The following is a 17,992-nucleotide window of genomic DNA, read 5'->3' as shown; positions in this document are numbered from 1 at the left end:
AAAAGGGCCACAGGGTTCTCCCCTCCACCACCCAGCTCACTGCAGCCCCCTACGTCTACGTGGTGGACCTCAGTTTCGATGAGAGAGACGGTATAGAGTTTTCACTCATTTTGTTCAGCTTCCAAGGAATGTTTTTGTGGGAGTCATCATCGATCCACGCTTGTGACCCTCACCCGGCAAGGAGCAACCTCGGTGACTTGGGGCCAGGAGACGCTTACCATCCTCAGCTACGAAGGGCCACACTCAGGAAACAGAGGGCACGGGCATGCGGGTGTTCCCCGTCCTCCCTGGGCATCTTCCCACAGCCAGAGGAGCCGGCGGCAACCTTTCACTCCTTCCATGGAAACACGACCTGCCATGCGTATGCAAGGAGACAAAAGAGAGGGATGCCCATGAAAAACAACCATGACTGGCCTGCTCCGCAGCCTGCTGCTCCTCAGTTCACACTCTTTAGGGACTGCAGCCTTTTCAGTTGCCCTCGCCATGCCGGCCTGAGCTCAGTTCCCATGTGGCTCTTAAGCTGCCCAACAAACTCTTCCAGCCACAGGAAACCCATCTGAGAATCTCCATCCAACTCTGCAAACCAATCTGACCCTGACTCCTTCCCTCCACGGGATGTCCAAGCAAGAAAGGGCGAACTTGAGAAAGCACGTCCTCTGGAAACCTCCTGCCTTTCTGGGCCATCGCCACGGGCATCTGGGAGCCCCAGGTGACGTCCATTCCAACAGGAGCTCCGGCCCCACCCACACGTTCCAATGCCTGAACCCCACAACTTGTGCAGGAGAGGAGACCCTCAGCGCCTGTCCAGCGCCTATGAAAGGCACTTGGCACAGAGGGGAATTTCATCACTCTCTACCTCCTTCAGGCACAGGCAACAATCCTTGCGCACTAATTTGGACCCACTTAGGCCTTTCCACTACCCAAACCGTTCGCGGCTGTCCTATGCTCAAAAACTAGAAGCTGACGTCTCGGGTTCGCAGGCGCCTCCTACAAGAGAAGTCATCCCTGAGGTCTGCCACCACGGTGGCTCATTCGGGATCCAAACTGCCTATATGCTCTTTCAGAATGCACAGCAACCACCATGCATGCAGCCTCACGGGCGGACCAAAAGCACACAAGGATACTAAGGCTTTTTCCTGAAGCACTTCTGATGCCCCAACTCGAGAGCCAACCATCTATCAGGAGGATCCATTAACAGAAGTGGCAGCAAAAGTACCCGCTTGCGGTAAGACCCAGTTTCTCCATGTGCATTCCCTCTATGTCCATCTACTCATCCAGGCACTGGTCCCTCTGGAGACCCACCCTTCCTTCCCCTGGTGGACCGTGGCTCCAGCCAACATTGTGTGGCAATACCACTGGCAACACTGTAGCATTTCCAGGAGAAGAGAAAACCCATCAGAATCCCGGAAACACCACGCCCCTGTGCACTAAAGCAGGGTCTCCCATGCTTTGAGCTGGGCCAGGCTCCGCCTTCCGACGAAAGTGGACCTCAATTTTTCTCTGGAACACCCAGCAGACCAGCACGGTGCTACTCGCCTTGGCAAAAAAGTCTCCAGTCCACAAGAGGAGGAAAGCTATTCTCCTGTGCCACGGCCCAGAACCTCCTAGTACGGCTGAACCCTACCGCCGAACACCCACTAGGAAATCATGCCGGGCAGGCCAATGTCTTCCTCAACGTCTGGAGCTCTGGACCACCCATGCATGCCGAAACCAAAAGAGGACTGACCCTCAGAGGACTACAGGCTCGGGGTCCTAACGCCAGGTGAACTCGGCTGAAAAGGGCCTTCCCTTCCAGGGTCCATTCTGACACAGCCCCCGTCCAAAAAGGGCCACAGGGTTCTCCCCTCCACCACCCAGCTCACTGCAGCCCCCTACGTCTACGTGGTGGACCTCAGTTTCGATGAGAGAGACGGTATAGAGTTTTCACTCATTTTGTTCAGCTTCCAAGGAATGTTTTTGTGGGAGTCATCATCGATCCACGCTTGTGACCCTCACCCGGCAAGGAGCAACCTCGGTGACTTGGGGCCAGGAGACGCTTACCATCCTCAGCTACGAAGGGCCACACTCAGGAAACAGAGGGCACGGGCATGCGGGTGTTCCCCGTCCTCCCTGGGCATCTTCCCACAGCCAGAGGAGCCGGCGGCAACCTTTCACTCCTTCCGTGGAAACACGACCTGCCATGCGTATGCAAGGAGACAAAAGAGAGGGATGCCCATGAAAAACAACCATGACTGGCCTGCTCCGCAGCCTGCTGCTCCTCAGTTCACACTCTTTAGGGACTGCAGCCTTTTCAGTTGCCCTCGCCATGCCGGCCTGAGCTCAGTTCCCATGTGGCTCTTAAGCTGCCCAACAAACTCTTCCAGCCACAGGAAACCCATCTGAGAATCTCCATCCAACTCTGCAAACCAATCTGACCCTGACTCCTTCCCTCCACGGGATGTCCAAGCAAGAAAGGGCGAACTTGAGAAAGCACGTCCTCTGGAAACCTCCTGCCTTTCTGGGCCATCGCCACGGGCATCTGGGAGCCCCAGGTGACGTCCATTCCAACAGGAGCTCCGGCCCCACCCACACGTTCCAATGCCTGAACCCCACAACTTGTGCAGGAGAGGAGACCCTCAGCGCCTGTCCAGCGCCTATGAAAGGCACTTGGCACAGAGGGGAATTTCATCACTCTCTACCTCCTTCAGGCACAGGCAACAATCCTTGCGCACTACTTTGGACCCACTTAGGCCTTTCCACTACCCAAACCGTTCGCGGCTGTCCTATGCTCAAAAACTAGAAGCTGACGTCTCGGGTTCGCAGGCGCCTCCTACAAGAGAAGTCATCCCTGAGGTCTGCCACCACGGTGGCTCATTCGGGATCCAAACTGCCTATATGCTCTTTCAGAATGCACAGCAACCACCATGCATGCAGCCTCACGGGCGGACCAAAAGCACACAAGGATACTAAGGCTTTTTCCTGAAGCACTTCTGATGCCCCAACTCGAGAGCCAACCATCTATCAGGAGGATCCATTAACAGAAGTGGCAGCAAAAGTACCCGCTTGCGGTAAGACCCAGTTTCTCCATGTGCATTCCCTCTATGTCCATCTACTCATCCAGGCACTGGTCCCTCTGGAGACCCACCCTTCCTTCCCCTGGTGGACCGTGGCTCCAGCCAACATTGTGTGGCAATACCACTGGCAACACTGTAGCATTTCCAGGAGAAGAGAAAACCCATCAGACTCCCGGAAACACCACGCCCCTGTGCACTAAAGCAGGGTCTCCTATGCTTTGAGCAGGGCCCCCCTCCGCCTTCCGACGAAAGTGGACCTCAATTTTTCTCTGGAACACCCAGCAGACCAGCACGGTGCTACTCGCCTTGGCAAAAAAGTCTCCAGTCCACAAGAGGAGGAAAGCTATTCTCCTGTGCCAAGGCCCAGAACCTCCTAGTACGGCTGAACCCTACCGCCGAACACCCACTAGGAAATCATGCCGGGCAGGCCAATGTCTTCCTCAACGTCTGGAGCTCTGGACCACCCATGCATGCCGAAACCAAAAGAGGACTGACCCTCAGAGGACTACAGGCTCGGGGTCCTAACGCCAGGTGAACTCAGCTGAAATGGGCCTTCCCTTCCAGGGTCCATTCCGACACAGCCCCCGTCGAAAAAGGGCCACAGGGTTCTCCCCTCCACCACCCAGCTCACTGCAGCCCCCTACGTCTACGTGGTGGACCTCAGTTTCGATGAGAGAGACGGTATAGAGTTTTCACTCATTTTGTTCAGCTTCCAAGGAATGTTTTTGTGGGAGTCATCATCGATCCACGCTTGTGACCCTCACCCGGCAAGGAGCAACCTCGGTGACTTGGGGCCAGGAGACGCTTACCATCCTCAGCTACGAAGGGCCACACTCAGGAAACAGAGGGCACGGGCATGCGGGTGTTCCCCGTCCTCCCTGGGCATCTTCCCACAGCCAGAGGAGCCGGCGGCAACCTTTCACTCCTTCCGTGGAAACACGACCTGCCATGCGTATGCAAGGAGACAAAAGAGAGGGATGCCCATGAAAAACAACCATGACTGGCCTGCTCCGCAGCCTGCTGCTCCTCAGTTCACACTCTTTAGGGACTGCAGCCTTTTCACTTGCCCTCGCCATGCCGGCCTGAGCTCAGTTCCCATGTGGCTCTTAAGCTGCCCAACAAACTCTTCCAGCCACAGGAAACCCATCTGAGAATCTCCATCCAACTCTGCAAACCAATCTGACCCTGACTCCTTCCCTCCACGGGATGTCCAAGCAAGAAAGGGCGAACTTGAGAAAGCACGTCCTCTGGAAACCTCCTGCCTTTCTGGGCCATCGCCACGGGCATCTGGGAGCCCCAGGTGACGTCCATTCCAACAGGAGCTCCGGCCCCACCCACACGTTCCAATGCCTGAACCCCACAACTTGTGCAGGAGAGGAGACCCTCAGCGCCTGTCCAGCGCCTATGAAAGGCACTTGGCACAGAGGGGAATTTCATCACTCTCTACCTCCTTCAGGCACAGGCAACAATCCTTGCGCACTAATTTGGACCCACTTAGGCCTTTCCACTACCCAAACCGTTCGCGGCTGTCCTATGCTCAAAAACTAGAAGCTGACGTCTCGGGTTCGCAGGCGCCTCCTACAAGAGAAGTCATCCCTGAGGTCTGCCACCACGGTGGCTCATTCGGGATCCAAACTGCCTATATGCTCTTTCAGAATGCACAGCAACCACCATGCATGCAGCCTCACGGGCGGACCAAAAGCACACAAGGATACTAAGGCTTTTTCCTGAAGCACTTCTGATGCCCCAACTCGAGAGCCAACCATCTATCAGGAGGATCCATTAACAGAAGTGGCAGCAAAAGTACCCGCTTGCGGTAAGACCCAGTTTCTCCATGTGCATTCCCTCTATGTCCATCTACTCATCCAGGCACTGGTCCCTCTGGAGACCCACCCTTCCTTCCCCTGGTGGACCGTGGCTCCAGCCAACATTGTGTGGCAATACCACTGGCAACACTGTAGCATTTCCAGGAGAAGAGAAAACCCATCAGACTCCCGGAAACACCACGCCCCTGTGCACTAAAGCAGGGTCTCCCATGCTTTGAGCTGGGCCCGGCTCCGCCTTCCGACGAAAGTGGACCTCAATTTTTCTCTGGAACACCCAGCAGACCAGCACGGTGCTACTCGCCTTGGCAAAAAAGTCTCCAGTCCACAAGAGGAGGAAAGCTATTCTCCTGTGCCACGGCCCAGAACCTCCTAGTACGGCTGAACCCTACCGCCGAACACCCACTAGGAAATCATGCCGGGCAGGCCAATGTCTTCCTCAACGTCTGGAGCTCTGGACCACCCATGCATGCCGAAACCAAAAGAGGACTGACCCTCAGAGGACTACAGGCTCGGGGTCCTAACGCCAGGTGAACTCGGCTGAAAAGGGCCTTCCCTTCCAGGGTCCATTCTGACACAGCCCCCGTCCAAAAAGGGCCACAGGGTTCTCCCCTCCACCACCCAGCTCACTGCAGCCCCCTACGTCTACGTGGTGGACCTCAGTTTCGATGAGAGAGACGGTATAGAGTTTTCACTCATTTTGTTCAGCTTCCAAGGAATGTTTTTGTGGGAGTCATCATCGATCCACGCTTGTGACCCTCACCCGGCAAGGAGCAACCTCGGTGACTTGGGGCCAGGAGACGCTTACCATCCTCAGCTACGAAGGGCCACACTCAGGAAACAGAGGGCACGGGCATGCGGGTGTTCCCCGTCCTCCCTGGGCATCTTCCCACAGCCAGAGGAGCCGGCGGCAACCTTTCACTCCTTCCGTGGAAACACGACCTGCCATGCGTATGCAAGGAGACAAAAGAGAGGGATGCCCATGAAAAACAACCATGACTGGCCTGCTCCGCAGCCTGCTGCTCCTCAGTTCACACTCTTTAGGGACTGCAGCCTTTTCAGTTGCCCTCGCCATGCCGGCCTGAGCTCAGTTCCCATGTGGCTCTTAAGCTGCCCAACAAACTCTTCCAGCCACAGGAAACCCATCTGAGAATCTCCATCCAACTCTGCAAACCAATCTGACCCTGACTCCTTCCCTCCACGGGATGTCCAAGCAAGAAAGGGCGAACTTGAGAAAGCACGTCCTCTGGAAACCTCCTGCCTTTCTGGGCCATCGCCACGGGCATCTGGGAGCCCCAGGTGACGTCCATTCCAACAGGAGCTCCGGCCCCACCCACACGTTCCAATGCCTGAACCCCACAACTTGTGCAGGAGAGGAGACCCTCAGCGCCTGTCCAGCGCCTATGAAAGGCACTTGGCACAGAGGGGAATTTCATCACTCTCTACCTCCTTCAGGCACAGGCAACAATCCTTGCGCACTAATTTGGACCCACTTAGGCCTTTCCACTACCCAAACCGTTCGCGGCTGTCCTATGCTCAAAAACTAGAAGCTGACGTCTCGGGTTCGCAGGCGCCTCCTACAAGAGAAGTCATCCCTGAGGTCTGCCACCACGGTGGCTCATTCGGGATCCAAACTGCCTATATGCTCTTTCAGAATGCACAGCAACCACCATGCATGCAGCCTCACGGGCGGACCAAAAGCACACAAGGATACTAAGGCTTTTTCCTGAAGCACTTCTGATGCCCCAACTCGAGAGCCAACCATCTATCAGGAGGATCCCTTAACAGAAGTGGCAGCAAAAGTACCCGCTTGCGGTAAGACCCAGTTTCTCCATGTGCATTCCCTCTATGTCCATCTACTCATCCAGGCACTGGTCCCTCTGGAGACCCACCCTTCCTTCCCCTGGTGGACCGTGGCTCCAGCCAACATTGTGTGGCAATACCACTGGCAACACTGTAGCATTTCCAGGAGAAGAGAAAACCCATCAGAATCCCGGAAACACCACGCCCCTGTGCACTAAAGCAGGGTCTCCCATGCTTTGAGCTGGGCCAGGCTCCGCCTTCCGACGAAAGTGGACCTCAATTTTTCTCTGGAACACCCAGCAGACCAGCACGGTGCTACTCGCCTTGGCAAAAAAGTCTCCAGTCCACAAGAGGAGGAAAGCTATTCTCCTGTGCCACGGCCCAGAACCTCCTAGTACGGCTGAACCCTACCGCCGAACACCCACTAGGAAATCATGCCGGGCAGGCCAATGTCTTCCTCAACGTCTGGAGCTCTGGACCACCCATGCATGCCGAAACCAAAAGAGGACTGACCCTCAGAGGACTACAGGCTCGGGGTCCTAACGCCAGGTGAACTCGGCTGAAAAGGGCCTTCCCTTCCAGGGTCCATTCTGACACAGCCCCCGTCCAAAAAGGGCCACAGGGTTCTCCCCTCCACCACCCAGCTCACTGCAGCCCCCTACGTCTACGTGGTGGACCTCAGTTTCGATGAGAGAGACGGTATAGAGTTTTCACTCATTTTGTTCAGCTTCCAAGGAATGTTTTTGTGGGAGTCATCATCGATCCACGCTTGTGACCCTCACCCGGCAAGGAGCAACCTCGGTGACTTGGGGCCAGGAGACGCTTACCATCCTCAGCTACGAAGGGCCACACTCAGGAAACAGAGGGCACGGGCATGCGGGTGTTCCCCGTCCTCCCTGGGCATCTTCCCACAGCCAGAGGAGCCGGCGGCAACCTTTCACTCCTTCCGTGGAAACACGACCTGCCATGCGTATGCAAGGAGACAAAAGAGAGGGATGCCCATGAAAAACAACCATGACTGGCCTGCTCCGCAGCCTGCTGCTCCTCAGTTCACACTCTTTATGGACTGCAGCCTTTTCAGTTGCCCTCGCCATGCCGGCCTGAGCTCAGTTCCCATGTGGCTCTTAAGCTGCCCAACAAACTCTTCCAGCCACAGGAAACCCATCTGAGAATCTCCATCCAACTCTGCAAACCAATCTGACCCTGACTCCTTCCCTCCACGGGATGTCCAAGCAAGAAAGGGCGAACATGAGAAAGCACGTCCTCTGGAAACCTCCTGCCTTTCTGGGCCATCGCCACGGGCATCTGGGAGCCCCAGGTGACGTCCATTCCAACAGGAGCTCCGGCCCCACCCACACGTTCCAATGCCTGAACCCCACAACTTGTGCAGGAGAGGAGACCCTCAGCGCCTGTCCAGCGCCTATGAAAGGCACTTGGCACAGAGGGGAATTTCATCACTCTCTACCTCCTTCAGGCACAGGCAACAATCCTTGCGCACTAATTTGGACCCACTTAGGCCTTTCCACTACCCAAACCGTTCGCGGCTGTCCTATGCTCAAAAACTAGAAGCTGACGTCTCGGGTTCGCAGGCGCCTCCTACAAGAGAAGTCATCCCTGAGGTCTGCCACCACGGTGGCTCATTCGGGATCCAAACTGCCTATATGCTCTTTCAGAATGCACAGCAACCACCATGCATGCAGCCTCACGGGGGGACCAAAAGCACACAAGGATACTAAGGCTTTTTCCTGAAGCACTTCTGATGCCCCAACTCGAGAGCCAACCATCTATCAGGAGGATCCCTTAACAGAAGTGGCAGCAAAAGTACCCGCTTGCGGTAAGACCCAGTTTCTCCATGTGCATTCCCTCTATGTCCATCTACTCATCCAGGCACTGGTCCCTCTGGAGACCCACCCTTCCTTCCCCTGGTGGACCGTGGCTCCAGCCAACATTGTGTGGCAATACCACTGGCAACACTGTAGCATTTCCAGGAGAAGAGAAAACCCATCAGACTCCCGGAAACACCACGCCCCTGTGCACTAAAGCAGGGTCTCCTATGCTTTGAGCTGGGCCCCCCTCCGCCTTCCGACGAAAGTGGACCTCAATTTTTCTCTGGAACACCCAGCAGACCAGCACGGTGCTACTCGCCTTGGCAAAAAAGTCTCCAGTCCACAAGAGGAGGAAAGCTATTCTCCTGTGCCACGGCCCAGAACCTCCTAGTACGGCTGAACCCCACCGCCTAACACCCTTTAGGAAATCATGCCGGGCAGGCCAATGTCTTCCTCAACGTCTGGAGCTCTGGACCACCCATGCATGCCGAAACCAAAAGAGGACTGACCCTCAGAGGACTACAGGCTCGGGGTCCTAACGCCAGGTGAACTCGGCTGAAAAGGGCCTTCCCTTCCAGGGTCCATTCTGACACAGCCCCCGTCCAAAAAGGGCCACAGGGTTCTCCCCTCCACCACCCAGCTCACTGCAGCCCCCTACGTCTACGTGGTGGACCTCAGTTTCGATGAGAGAGACGGTATAGAGTTTTCACTCATTTTGTTCAGCTTCCAAGGAATGTTTTTGTGGGAGTCATCATCGATCCACGCTTGTGACCCTCACCCGGCAAGGAGCAACCTCGGTGACTTGGGGCCAGGAGACGCTTACCATCCTCAGCTACGAAGGGCCACACTCAGGAAACAGAGGGCACGGGCATGCGGGTGTTCCCCGTCCTCCCTGGGCATCTTCCCACAGCCAGAGGAGCCGGCGGCAACCTTTCACTCCTTCCGTGGAAACACGACCTGCCATGCGTATGCAAGGAGACAAAAGAGAGGGATGCCCATGAAAAACAACCATGACTGGCCTGCTCCGCAGCCTGCTGCTCCTCAGTTCACACTCTTTAGGGACTGCAGCCTTTTCAGTTGCCCTCGCCATGCCGGCCTGAGCTCAGTTCCCATGTGGCTCTTAAGCTGCCCAACAAACTCTTCCAGCCACAGGAAACCCATCTGAGAATCTCCATCCAACTCTGCAAACCAATCTGACCCTGACTCCTTCCCTCCACGGGATGTCCAAGCAAGAAAGGGCGAACTTGAGAAAGCACGTCCTCTGGAAACCTCCTGCCTTTCTGGGCCATCGCCACGGGCATCTGGGAGCCCCAGGTGACGTCCATTCCAACAGGAGCTCCGGCCCCACCCACACGTTCCAAAGCCTGAACCCCACAACTTGTGCAGGAGAGGAGACCCTCAGCGCCTGTCCAGCGCCTATGAAAGGCACTTGGCACAGAGGGGAATTTCATCACTCTCTACCTCCTTCAGGCACAGGCAACAATCCTTGCGCACTAATTTGGACCCACTTAGGCCTTTCCACTACCCAAACCGTTCGCGGCTGTCCTATGCTCAAAAACTAGAAGCTGACGTCTCGGGTTCGCAGGCGCCTCCTACAAGAGAAGTCATCCCTGAGGTCTGCCACCACGGTGGCTCATTCGGGATCCAAACTGCCTATATGCTCTTTCAGAATGCACAGCAACCACCATGCATGCAGCCTCACGGGCGGACCAAAAGCACACAAGGATACTAAGGCTTTATCCTAAGGCACTTCTGATGCCCCAACTCGAGAGCCAACCATCTATCAGGAGGATCCATTAACAGAAGTGGCAGCAAAAGTACCCGCTTGCGGTAAGACCCAGTTTCTCCATGTGCATTCCCTCTATGTCCATCTACTCATTTAGGCACTGGTCCCTCTGGAGACCCACCCTTCCTTCCCCTGGTGGACCGTGGCTCCAGCCAACATTGTGTGGCAATACCACTGGCAACACTGTAGCATTTCCAGGAGAAGAGAAAACCCATCAGACTCCCGGAAACACCACGCCCCTGTGCACTAAAGCAGGGTCTCCCATGCTTTGAGCTGGGGCCGGCTCCGCCTTCCGACGAAAGTGGACCTCAATTTTTCTCTGGAACACCCAGCAGACCAGCACGGTGCTACTCGCCTTGGCAAAAAAGTCTCCAGTCCACAAGAGGAGGAAATCTATTCTCCTGTGCCACGGCCCAGAACCTCCTAGTACGGCTGAACCCCACCGCCTAACACCCTTTAGGAAATCATGCCGGGCAGGCCAATGTCTTCCTCAACGTCTGGAGCTCTGGACCACCCATGCATGCCGAAACCAAAAGAGGACTGACCCTCAGAGGACTACAGGCTCGGGGTCCTAACGCCAGGTGAACTCGGCTGAAAAGGGCCTTCCCTTGCAGGGTCCATTCTGACACAGCCCCCGTCCAAAAAGGGCCACAGGGTTCTCCCCTCCACCACCCAGCTCACTGCAGCCCCCTACGTCTACGTGGTGGACCTCAGTTTCGATGAGAGAGACGGTATAGAGTTTTCACTCATTTTGTTCAGCTTCCAAGGAATGTTTTTGTGGGAGTCATCATCGATCCACGCTTGTGACCCTCACCCGGCAAGGAGCAACCTCGGTGACTTGGGGCCAGGAGACGCTTACCATCCTCAGCTTCGAAGGGCCACACTCAGGAAACAGAGGGCACGGGCATGCGGGTGTTCCCCGTCCTCCCTGGGCATCTTCCCACAGCCAGAGGAGCCGGCGGCAACCTTTCACTCCTTCCGTGGAAACACGACCTGCCATGCGTATGCAAGGAGACAAAAGAGAGGGATGCCCATGAAAAACAACCATGACTGGCCTGCTCCGCAGCCTGCTGCTCCTCAGTTCACACTCTTTAGGGACTGCAGCCTTTTCACTTGCCCTCGCCATGCCGGCCTGAGCTCAGTTCCCATGTGGCTCTTAAGCTGCCCAACAAACTCTTCCAGCCACAGGAAACCCATCTGAGAATCTCCATCCAACTCTGCAAGCCAATCTGACCCTGACTCCTTCCCTCCACGGGATGTCCAGGCAAGAAAGGGCGAACTTGAGAAAGCACGTCCTCTGGAAACCTCCTGCCTTTCTGGGCCATCGCCACGGGCATCTGGGAGCCCCAGGTGACGTCCATTCCAACAGGAGCTCCGGCCCCACCCACACGTTCCAATGCCTGAACCCCACAACTTGTGCAGGAGAGGAGACCCTCAGCGCCTGTCCAGCGCCTATGAAAGGCACTTGGCACAGAGGGGAATTTCATCACTCTCTACCTCCTTCAGGCACAGGCAACAATCCTTGCGCACTAATTTGGACCCACTTAGGCCTTTCCACTACCCAAACCGTTCGCGGCTGTCCTATGCTCAAAAACTAGAAGCTGACGTCTCGGGTTCGCAGGCGCCTCCTACAAGAGAAGTCATCCCTGAGGTCTGCCACCACGGTGGCTCATTCGGGATCCAAACTGCCTATATGCTCTTTCAGAATGCACAGCAACCACCATGCATGCAGCCTCACGGGCGGACCAAAAGCACACAAGGATACTAAGGCTTTTTCCTGAAGCACTTCTGATGCCCCAACTCGAGAGCCAACCATCTATCAGGAGGATCCATTAACAGAAGTGGCAGCAAAAGTACCCGCTTGCGGTAAGACCCAGTTTCTCCATGTGCATTCCCTCTATGTCCATCTACTCATCCAGGCACTGGTCCCTCTGGAGACCCACCCTTCCTTCCCCTGGTGGACCGTGGCTCCAGCCAACATTGTGTGGCAATACCACTGGCAACACTGTAGCATTTCGAGGAGAAGAGAAAACCCATCAGACTCCCGGAAACACCACGCCCCTGTGCACTAAAGCAGGGTCTCCCATGCGTGAGCTGGGCCCGGCTCCGCCTTCCGACGAAAGTGGACCTCAATTTTTCTCTGGAACACCCAGCAGACCAGCACGGTGCTACTCGCCTTTGCAAAAAAGTCTCCAGTCCACAAGAGGAGGAAAGCTATTCTCCTGTGCCACGGCCCAGAACCTCCTAGTACGGCTGAACCCTACCGCCGAACAGCCACTAGGAAATCATGCCGGGCAGGCCAATGTCTTCCTCAACGTCTGGAGCTCTGGACCACCCATGCATGCTGAAACCAAAAGAGGACTGACCCTCAGAGGACTACAGGCTCGGGGTCCTAACGCCAGGTGAACTCGGCTGAAAAGGGCCTTCCCTTCCAGGGTCCATTCTGACACAGCCCCCGTCCAAAAAGGGCCACAGGGTTCTCCCCTCCACCACCCAGCTCACTGCAGCCTCCTACATCTACGTGGTGGACCTCAGTTTCGATGAGAGAGACGGTATAGAGTTTTCACTCATTTTGTTCAGCTTCCAAGGAATGTTTTTGTGGGAGTCATCATCGATCCACGCTTGTGACCCTCACCCGGCAAGGAGCAACCTCGGTAACTTGGGGCCAGGAGACGCTTACCATCCTCAGCTACGAAGGGCCACACTCAGGAAACAGAGGGCACGGGCATGCGGGTGTTCCCCGTCCTCCCTGGGCATCTTCCCACAGCCAGAGGAGCCGGCGGCAACCTTTCACTCCTTCCATGGAAACACGACCTGCCATGCGTATGCAAGGAGACAAAAGAGAGGGATGCCCATGAAAAACAACCATGACTGGCCTGCTCCGCAGCCTGCTGCTCCTCAGTTCACACTCTTTAGGGACTGCAGCCTTTTCAGTTGCCCTCGCCATGCCGGCCTGAGCTCAGTTCCCATGTGGCTCTTAAGCTGCCCAACAAACTCTTCCAGCCACAGGAAACCCATCTGAGAATCTCCATCCAACTCTGCAAACCAATCTGACACTGACTCCTTCCCTCCACGGGATGTCCAAGCAAGAAAGGGCGAACTTGAGAAAGCACGTCCTCTGGAAACCTCCTGTCTTTCTGGGCCATCGCCACGGGCATCTGGGAGCCCCAGGTGACGTCGATTCCAACAGGAGCTCCGGCCCCACCCACACGTTCCAATGCCTGAACCCCACAACTTGTGCAGGAGAGGAGACCCTCAGCGCCTGTCCAGCGCCTATGAAAGGCACTTGGCACAGAGGGGAATTTCATCACTCTCTACCTCCTTCAGGCACAGGCAACAATCCTTGCGCACTAATTTGGACCCACTTAGGCCTTTCCACTACCCAAACCGTTCGCGGCTGTCCTATGCTCAAAAACTAGAAGCTGACGTCTCGGGTTCGCAGGCGCCTCCTACAAGAGAAGTCATCCCTGAGGTCTGCCACCACGGTGGCTCATTCGGGATCCAAACTGCCTATATGCTCTTTCAGAATGCACAGCAACCACCATGCATGCAGCCTCACGGGCGGACCAAAAGCACACAAGGATACTAAGGCTTTTTCCTGAAGCACTTCTGATGCCCCAACTCGAGAGCCAACCATCTATCAGGAGGATCCATTAACAGAAGTGGCAGCAAAAGTACCCGCTTGCGGTAAGACCCAGTTTCTCCATGTGCATTCCCTCTATGTCCATCTACTCATCCAGGCACTGGTCCCTCTGGAGACCCACCCTTCCTTCCCCTGGTGGACCGTGGCTCCAGCCAACATTGTGTGGCAATACCACTGGCAACACTGTAGCATTTCCAGGAGAAGAGAAAACCCATCAGACTCCCGGAAACACCACGCCCCTGTGCACTAAAGCAGGGTCTCCCATGCTTTGAGCTGGGCCCGGCTCCGCCTTCCGACGAAAGTGGACCTCAATTTTTCTCTGGAACACCCAGCAGACCAGCACGGTGCTACTCGCCTTGGCAAAAAAGTCTCCAGTCCACAAGAGGAGGAAAGCTATTCTCCTGTGCCACGGCCCAGTACCTCCTAGTACGGCTGAACCCTACCACGGAACACCCACTAGGAAATCATGCCGGGCAGGCCAATGTCTTCCTCAACGTCTGGAGCTCTGGACCACCCATGCATGCCGAAACCAAAAGAGGACTGACCCTCAGAGGACTACAGGCTCGGGGTCCTAACGCCAGGTGAACTCGGCTGAAAAGGGCCTTCCCTTCCAGGGTCCATTCTGACACAGCCCCCGTCCAAAAAGGGCCACAGGGTTCTCCCCTCCACCACCCAGCTCACTGCAGCCCCCTACGTCTACGTGGTGGACCTCAGTTTCGATGAGAGAGACGGTATAGAGTTTTCACTCATTTTGTTCAGCTTCCAAGGAATGTTTTTGTGGGAGTCATCATCGATCCACGCTTGTGACCCTCACCCGGCAAGGAGCAACCTCGGTGACTTGGGGCCAGGAGACGCTTACCATCCTCAGCTACGAAGGGCCACACTCAGGAAACAGAGGGCACGGGCATGCGGGTGTTCCCCGTCCTCCCTGGGCATCTTCCCACAGCCAGAGGAGCCGGCGGCAACCTTTCACTCCTTCCATGGAAACACGACCTGCCATGCGTATGCAAGGAGACAAAAGAGAGGGATGCCCATGAAAAACAACCATGACTGGCCTGCTCCGCAGCCTGCTGCTCCTCAGTTCACACTCTTTAGGGACTGCAGCCTTTTCAGTTGCCCTCGCCATGCCGGCCTGAGCTCAGTTCCCATGTGGCTCTTAAGCTGCCCAACAAACTCTTCCAGCCACAGGAAACCCATCTGAGAATCTCCATCCAACTCTGCAAACCAATCTGACCCTGACTCCTTCCCTCCACGGGATGTCCAAGCAAGAAAGGGCGAACTTGAGAAAGCACGTCCTCTGGAAACCTCCTGCCTTTCTGGGCCATCGCCACGGGCATCTGGGAGCCCCAGGTGACGTCCATTCCAACAGGAGCTCCGGCCCCACCCACACGTTCCAATGCCTGAACCCCACAACTTGTGCAGGAGAGGAGACCCTCAGCGCCTGTCCAGCGCCTATGAAAGGCACTTGGCACAGAGGGGAATTTCATCACTCTCTACCTCCTTCAGGCACAGGCAACAATCCTTGCGCACTAATTTGGACCCACTTAGGCCTTTCCACTACCCAAACCGTTCGCGGCTGTCCTATGCTCAAAAACTAGAAGCTGACGTCTCGGGTTCGCAGGCGCCTCCTACAAGAGAAGTCATCCCTGAGGTCTGCCACCACGGTGGCTCATTCGGGATCCAAACTGCCTATATGCTCTTTCAGAATGCACAGCAACCACCATGCATGCAGCCTCACGGGCGGACCAAAAGCACACAAGGATACTAAGGCTTTTTCCTGAAGCACTTCTGATGCCCCAACTCGAGAGCCAACCATCTATCAGGAGGATCCATTAACAGAAGTGGCAGCAAAAGTACCCGCTTGCGGTAAGACCCAGTTTCTCCATGTGCATTCCCTCTATGTCCATCTACTCATCCAGGCACTGGTCCCTCTGGAGACCCACCCTTCCTTCCCCTGGTGGACCGTGGCTCCAGCCAACATTGTGTGGCAATACCACTGGCAACACTGTAGCATTTCCAGGAGAAGAGAAAACCCATCAGACTCCCGGAAACACCACGCCCCTGTGCACTAAAGCAGGGTCTCCCATGCGTGAGCTGGGCCCGGCTCCGCCTTCCGACGAAAGTGGACCTCAATTTTTCTCTGGAACACCCAGCAGACCAGCACGGTGCTACTCGCCTTGGCAAAAAAGTCTCCAGTCCACAAGAGGAGGAAAGCTATTCTCCTGTGCCACGGCCCAGAACCTCCTAGTACGGCTGAACCCTACCGCCGAACAGCCACTAGGAAATCATGCCGGGCAGGCCAATGTCTTCCTCAACGTCTGGAGCTCTGGACCACCCATGCATGCTGAAACCAAAAGAGGACTGACCCTCAGAGGACTACAGGCTCGGGGTCCTAACGCCAGGTGAACTCGGCTGAAAAGGGCCTTCCCTTCCAGGGTCCATTCTGACACAGCCCCCGTCCAAAAAGGGCCACAGGGTTCTCCCCTCCACCACCCAGCTCACTGCAGCCTCCTACATCTACGTGGTGGACCTCAGTTTCGATGAGAGAGACGGTATAGAGTTTTCACTCATTTTGTTCAGCTTCCAAGGAATGTTTTTGTGGGAGTCATCATCGATCCACGCTTGTGACCCTCACCCGGCAAGGAGCAACCTCGGTAACTTGGGGCCAGGAGACGCTTACCATCCTCAGCTACGAAGGGCCACACTCAGGAAACAGAGGGCACGGGCATGCGGGTGTTCCCCGTCCTCCCTGGGCATCTTCCCACAGCCAGAGGAGCCGGCGGCAACCTTTCACTCCTTCCATGGAAACACGACCTGCCATGCGTATGCAAGGAGACAAAAGAGAGGGATGCCCATGAAAAACAACCATGACTGGCCTGCTCCGCAGCCTGCTGCTCCTCAGTTCACACTCTTTAGGGACTGCAGCCTTTTCAGTTGCCCTCGCCATGCCGGCCTGAGCTCAGTTCCCATGTGGCTCTTAAGCTGCCCAACAAACTCTTCCAGCCACAGGAAACCCATCTGAGAATCTCCATCCAACTCTGCAAACCAATCTGACACTGACTCCTTCCCTCCACGGGATGTCCAAGCAAGAAAGGGCGAACTTGAGAAAGCACGTCCTCTGGAAACCTCCTGTCTTTCTGGGCCATCGCCACGGGCATCTGGGAGCCCCAGGTGACGTCGATTCCAACAGGAGCTCCGGCCCCACCCACACGTTCCAATGCCTGAACCCCACAACTTGTGCAGGAGAGGAGACCCTCAGCGCCTGTCCAGCGCCTATGAAAGGCACTTGGCACAGAGGGGAATTTCATCACTCTCTACCTCCTTCAGGCACAGGCAACAATCCTTGCGCACTAATTTGGACCCACTTAGGCCTTTCCACTACCCAAACCGTTCGCGGCTGTCCTATGCTCAAAAACTAGAAGCTGACGTCTCGGGTTCGCAGGCGCCTCCTACAAGAGAAGTCATCCCTGAGGTCTGCCACCACGGTGGCTCATTCGGGATCCAAACTGCCTATATGCTCTTTCAGAATGCACAGCAACCACCATGCATGCAGCCTCACGGGCGGACCAAAAGCACACAAGGATACTAAGGCTTTTTCCTGAAGCACTTCTGATGCCCCAACTCGAGAGCCAACCATCTATCAGTAGGATCCCTTAACAGAAGTGGCAGCAAAAGTACCCGCTTGCGGTAAGACCCAGTTTCTCCATGTGCATTCCCTCTATGTCCATCTACTCATCCAGGCACTGGTCCCTCTGGAGACCCACCCTTCCTTCCCCTGGTGGACCGTGGCTCCAGCCAACATTGTGTGGCAATACCACTGGCAACACTGTAGCATTTCCAGGAGAAGAGAAAACCCATCAGACTCCCGGAAACACCACGCCCCTGTGCACTAAAGCAGGGTCTCCCATGCTTTGAGCTGGGCCCGGCTCCGCCTTCCGACGAAAGTGGACCTCAATTTTTCTCTGGAACACCCAGCAGACCAGCACGGTGCTACTCGCCTTGGCAAAAAAGTCTCCAGTCCACAAGAGGAGGAAAGCTATTCTCCTGTGCCACGGCCC

General features: G+C 55.9%; 10 non-coding genes across 10 annotated transcripts; all 10 read right to left on the bottom strand.

Moving 5' to 3' along the window:
- Nucleotides 1-64: 64 nt before the first annotated feature.
- On the bottom strand, nucleotides 65-156 carry LOC144251668 (small nucleolar RNA SNORD116). Its single transcript, XR_013342715.1, has one exon. It is a non-coding gene; the product is annotated as a small nucleolar RNA SNORD116 (small nucleolar RNA).
- Nucleotides 157-1,886: 1,730 nt separating this feature from the next.
- LOC144251667 (small nucleolar RNA SNORD116) lies at nucleotides 1,887-1,978 on the bottom strand. Its single transcript, XR_013342714.1, has one exon. It is a non-coding gene; the product is annotated as a small nucleolar RNA SNORD116 (small nucleolar RNA).
- Nucleotides 1,979-3,708: 1,730 nt separating this feature from the next.
- LOC144251666 (small nucleolar RNA SNORD116) lies at nucleotides 3,709-3,800 on the bottom strand. The gene has a single exon (XR_013342713.1). It is a non-coding gene; the product is annotated as a small nucleolar RNA SNORD116 (small nucleolar RNA).
- A 1,730-nt stretch (nucleotides 3,801-5,530) lies between these two features.
- LOC144251665 (small nucleolar RNA SNORD116) lies at nucleotides 5,531-5,622 on the bottom strand. Its single transcript, XR_013342712.1, has one exon. It is a non-coding gene; the product is annotated as a small nucleolar RNA SNORD116 (small nucleolar RNA).
- Nucleotides 5,623-7,352: 1,730 nt separating this feature from the next.
- On the bottom strand, nucleotides 7,353-7,444 carry LOC144251664 (small nucleolar RNA SNORD116). The gene has a single exon (XR_013342711.1). It is a non-coding gene; the product is annotated as a small nucleolar RNA SNORD116 (small nucleolar RNA).
- A 1,730-nt stretch (nucleotides 7,445-9,174) lies between these two features.
- Nucleotides 9,175-9,266, bottom strand: LOC144251663 (small nucleolar RNA SNORD116). Its single transcript, XR_013342710.1, has one exon. It is a non-coding gene; the product is annotated as a small nucleolar RNA SNORD116 (small nucleolar RNA).
- Nucleotides 9,267-10,996: 1,730 nt separating this feature from the next.
- LOC144251662 (small nucleolar RNA SNORD116) lies at nucleotides 10,997-11,088 on the bottom strand. The gene has a single exon (XR_013342709.1). It is a non-coding gene; the product is annotated as a small nucleolar RNA SNORD116 (small nucleolar RNA).
- A 1,729-nt stretch (nucleotides 11,089-12,817) lies between these two features.
- LOC144251661 (small nucleolar RNA SNORD116) lies at nucleotides 12,818-12,909 on the bottom strand. The gene has a single exon (XR_013342708.1). It is a non-coding gene; the product is annotated as a small nucleolar RNA SNORD116 (small nucleolar RNA).
- A 1,730-nt stretch (nucleotides 12,910-14,639) lies between these two features.
- LOC144251660 (small nucleolar RNA SNORD116) lies at nucleotides 14,640-14,731 on the bottom strand. Its single transcript, XR_013342707.1, has one exon. It is a non-coding gene; the product is annotated as a small nucleolar RNA SNORD116 (small nucleolar RNA).
- A 1,729-nt stretch (nucleotides 14,732-16,460) lies between these two features.
- On the bottom strand, nucleotides 16,461-16,552 carry LOC144251659 (small nucleolar RNA SNORD116). The gene has a single exon (XR_013342706.1). It is a non-coding gene; the product is annotated as a small nucleolar RNA SNORD116 (small nucleolar RNA).
- Nucleotides 16,553-17,992: the final 1,440 nt, after the last annotated feature.

Source organism: Urocitellus parryii, unplaced genomic scaffold (assembly GCF_045843805.1).
Source record: "Urocitellus parryii isolate mUroPar1 unplaced genomic scaffold, mUroPar1.hap1 Scaffold_1459, whole genome shotgun sequence".
In the NCBI taxonomy this organism is placed as follows: Eukaryota; Metazoa; Chordata; class Mammalia; order Rodentia; family Sciuridae; genus Urocitellus; species Urocitellus parryii.
Note: the sequence above shows the minus strand (reverse complement) of the source record. Positions and strands in the feature narration are given on the sequence as shown.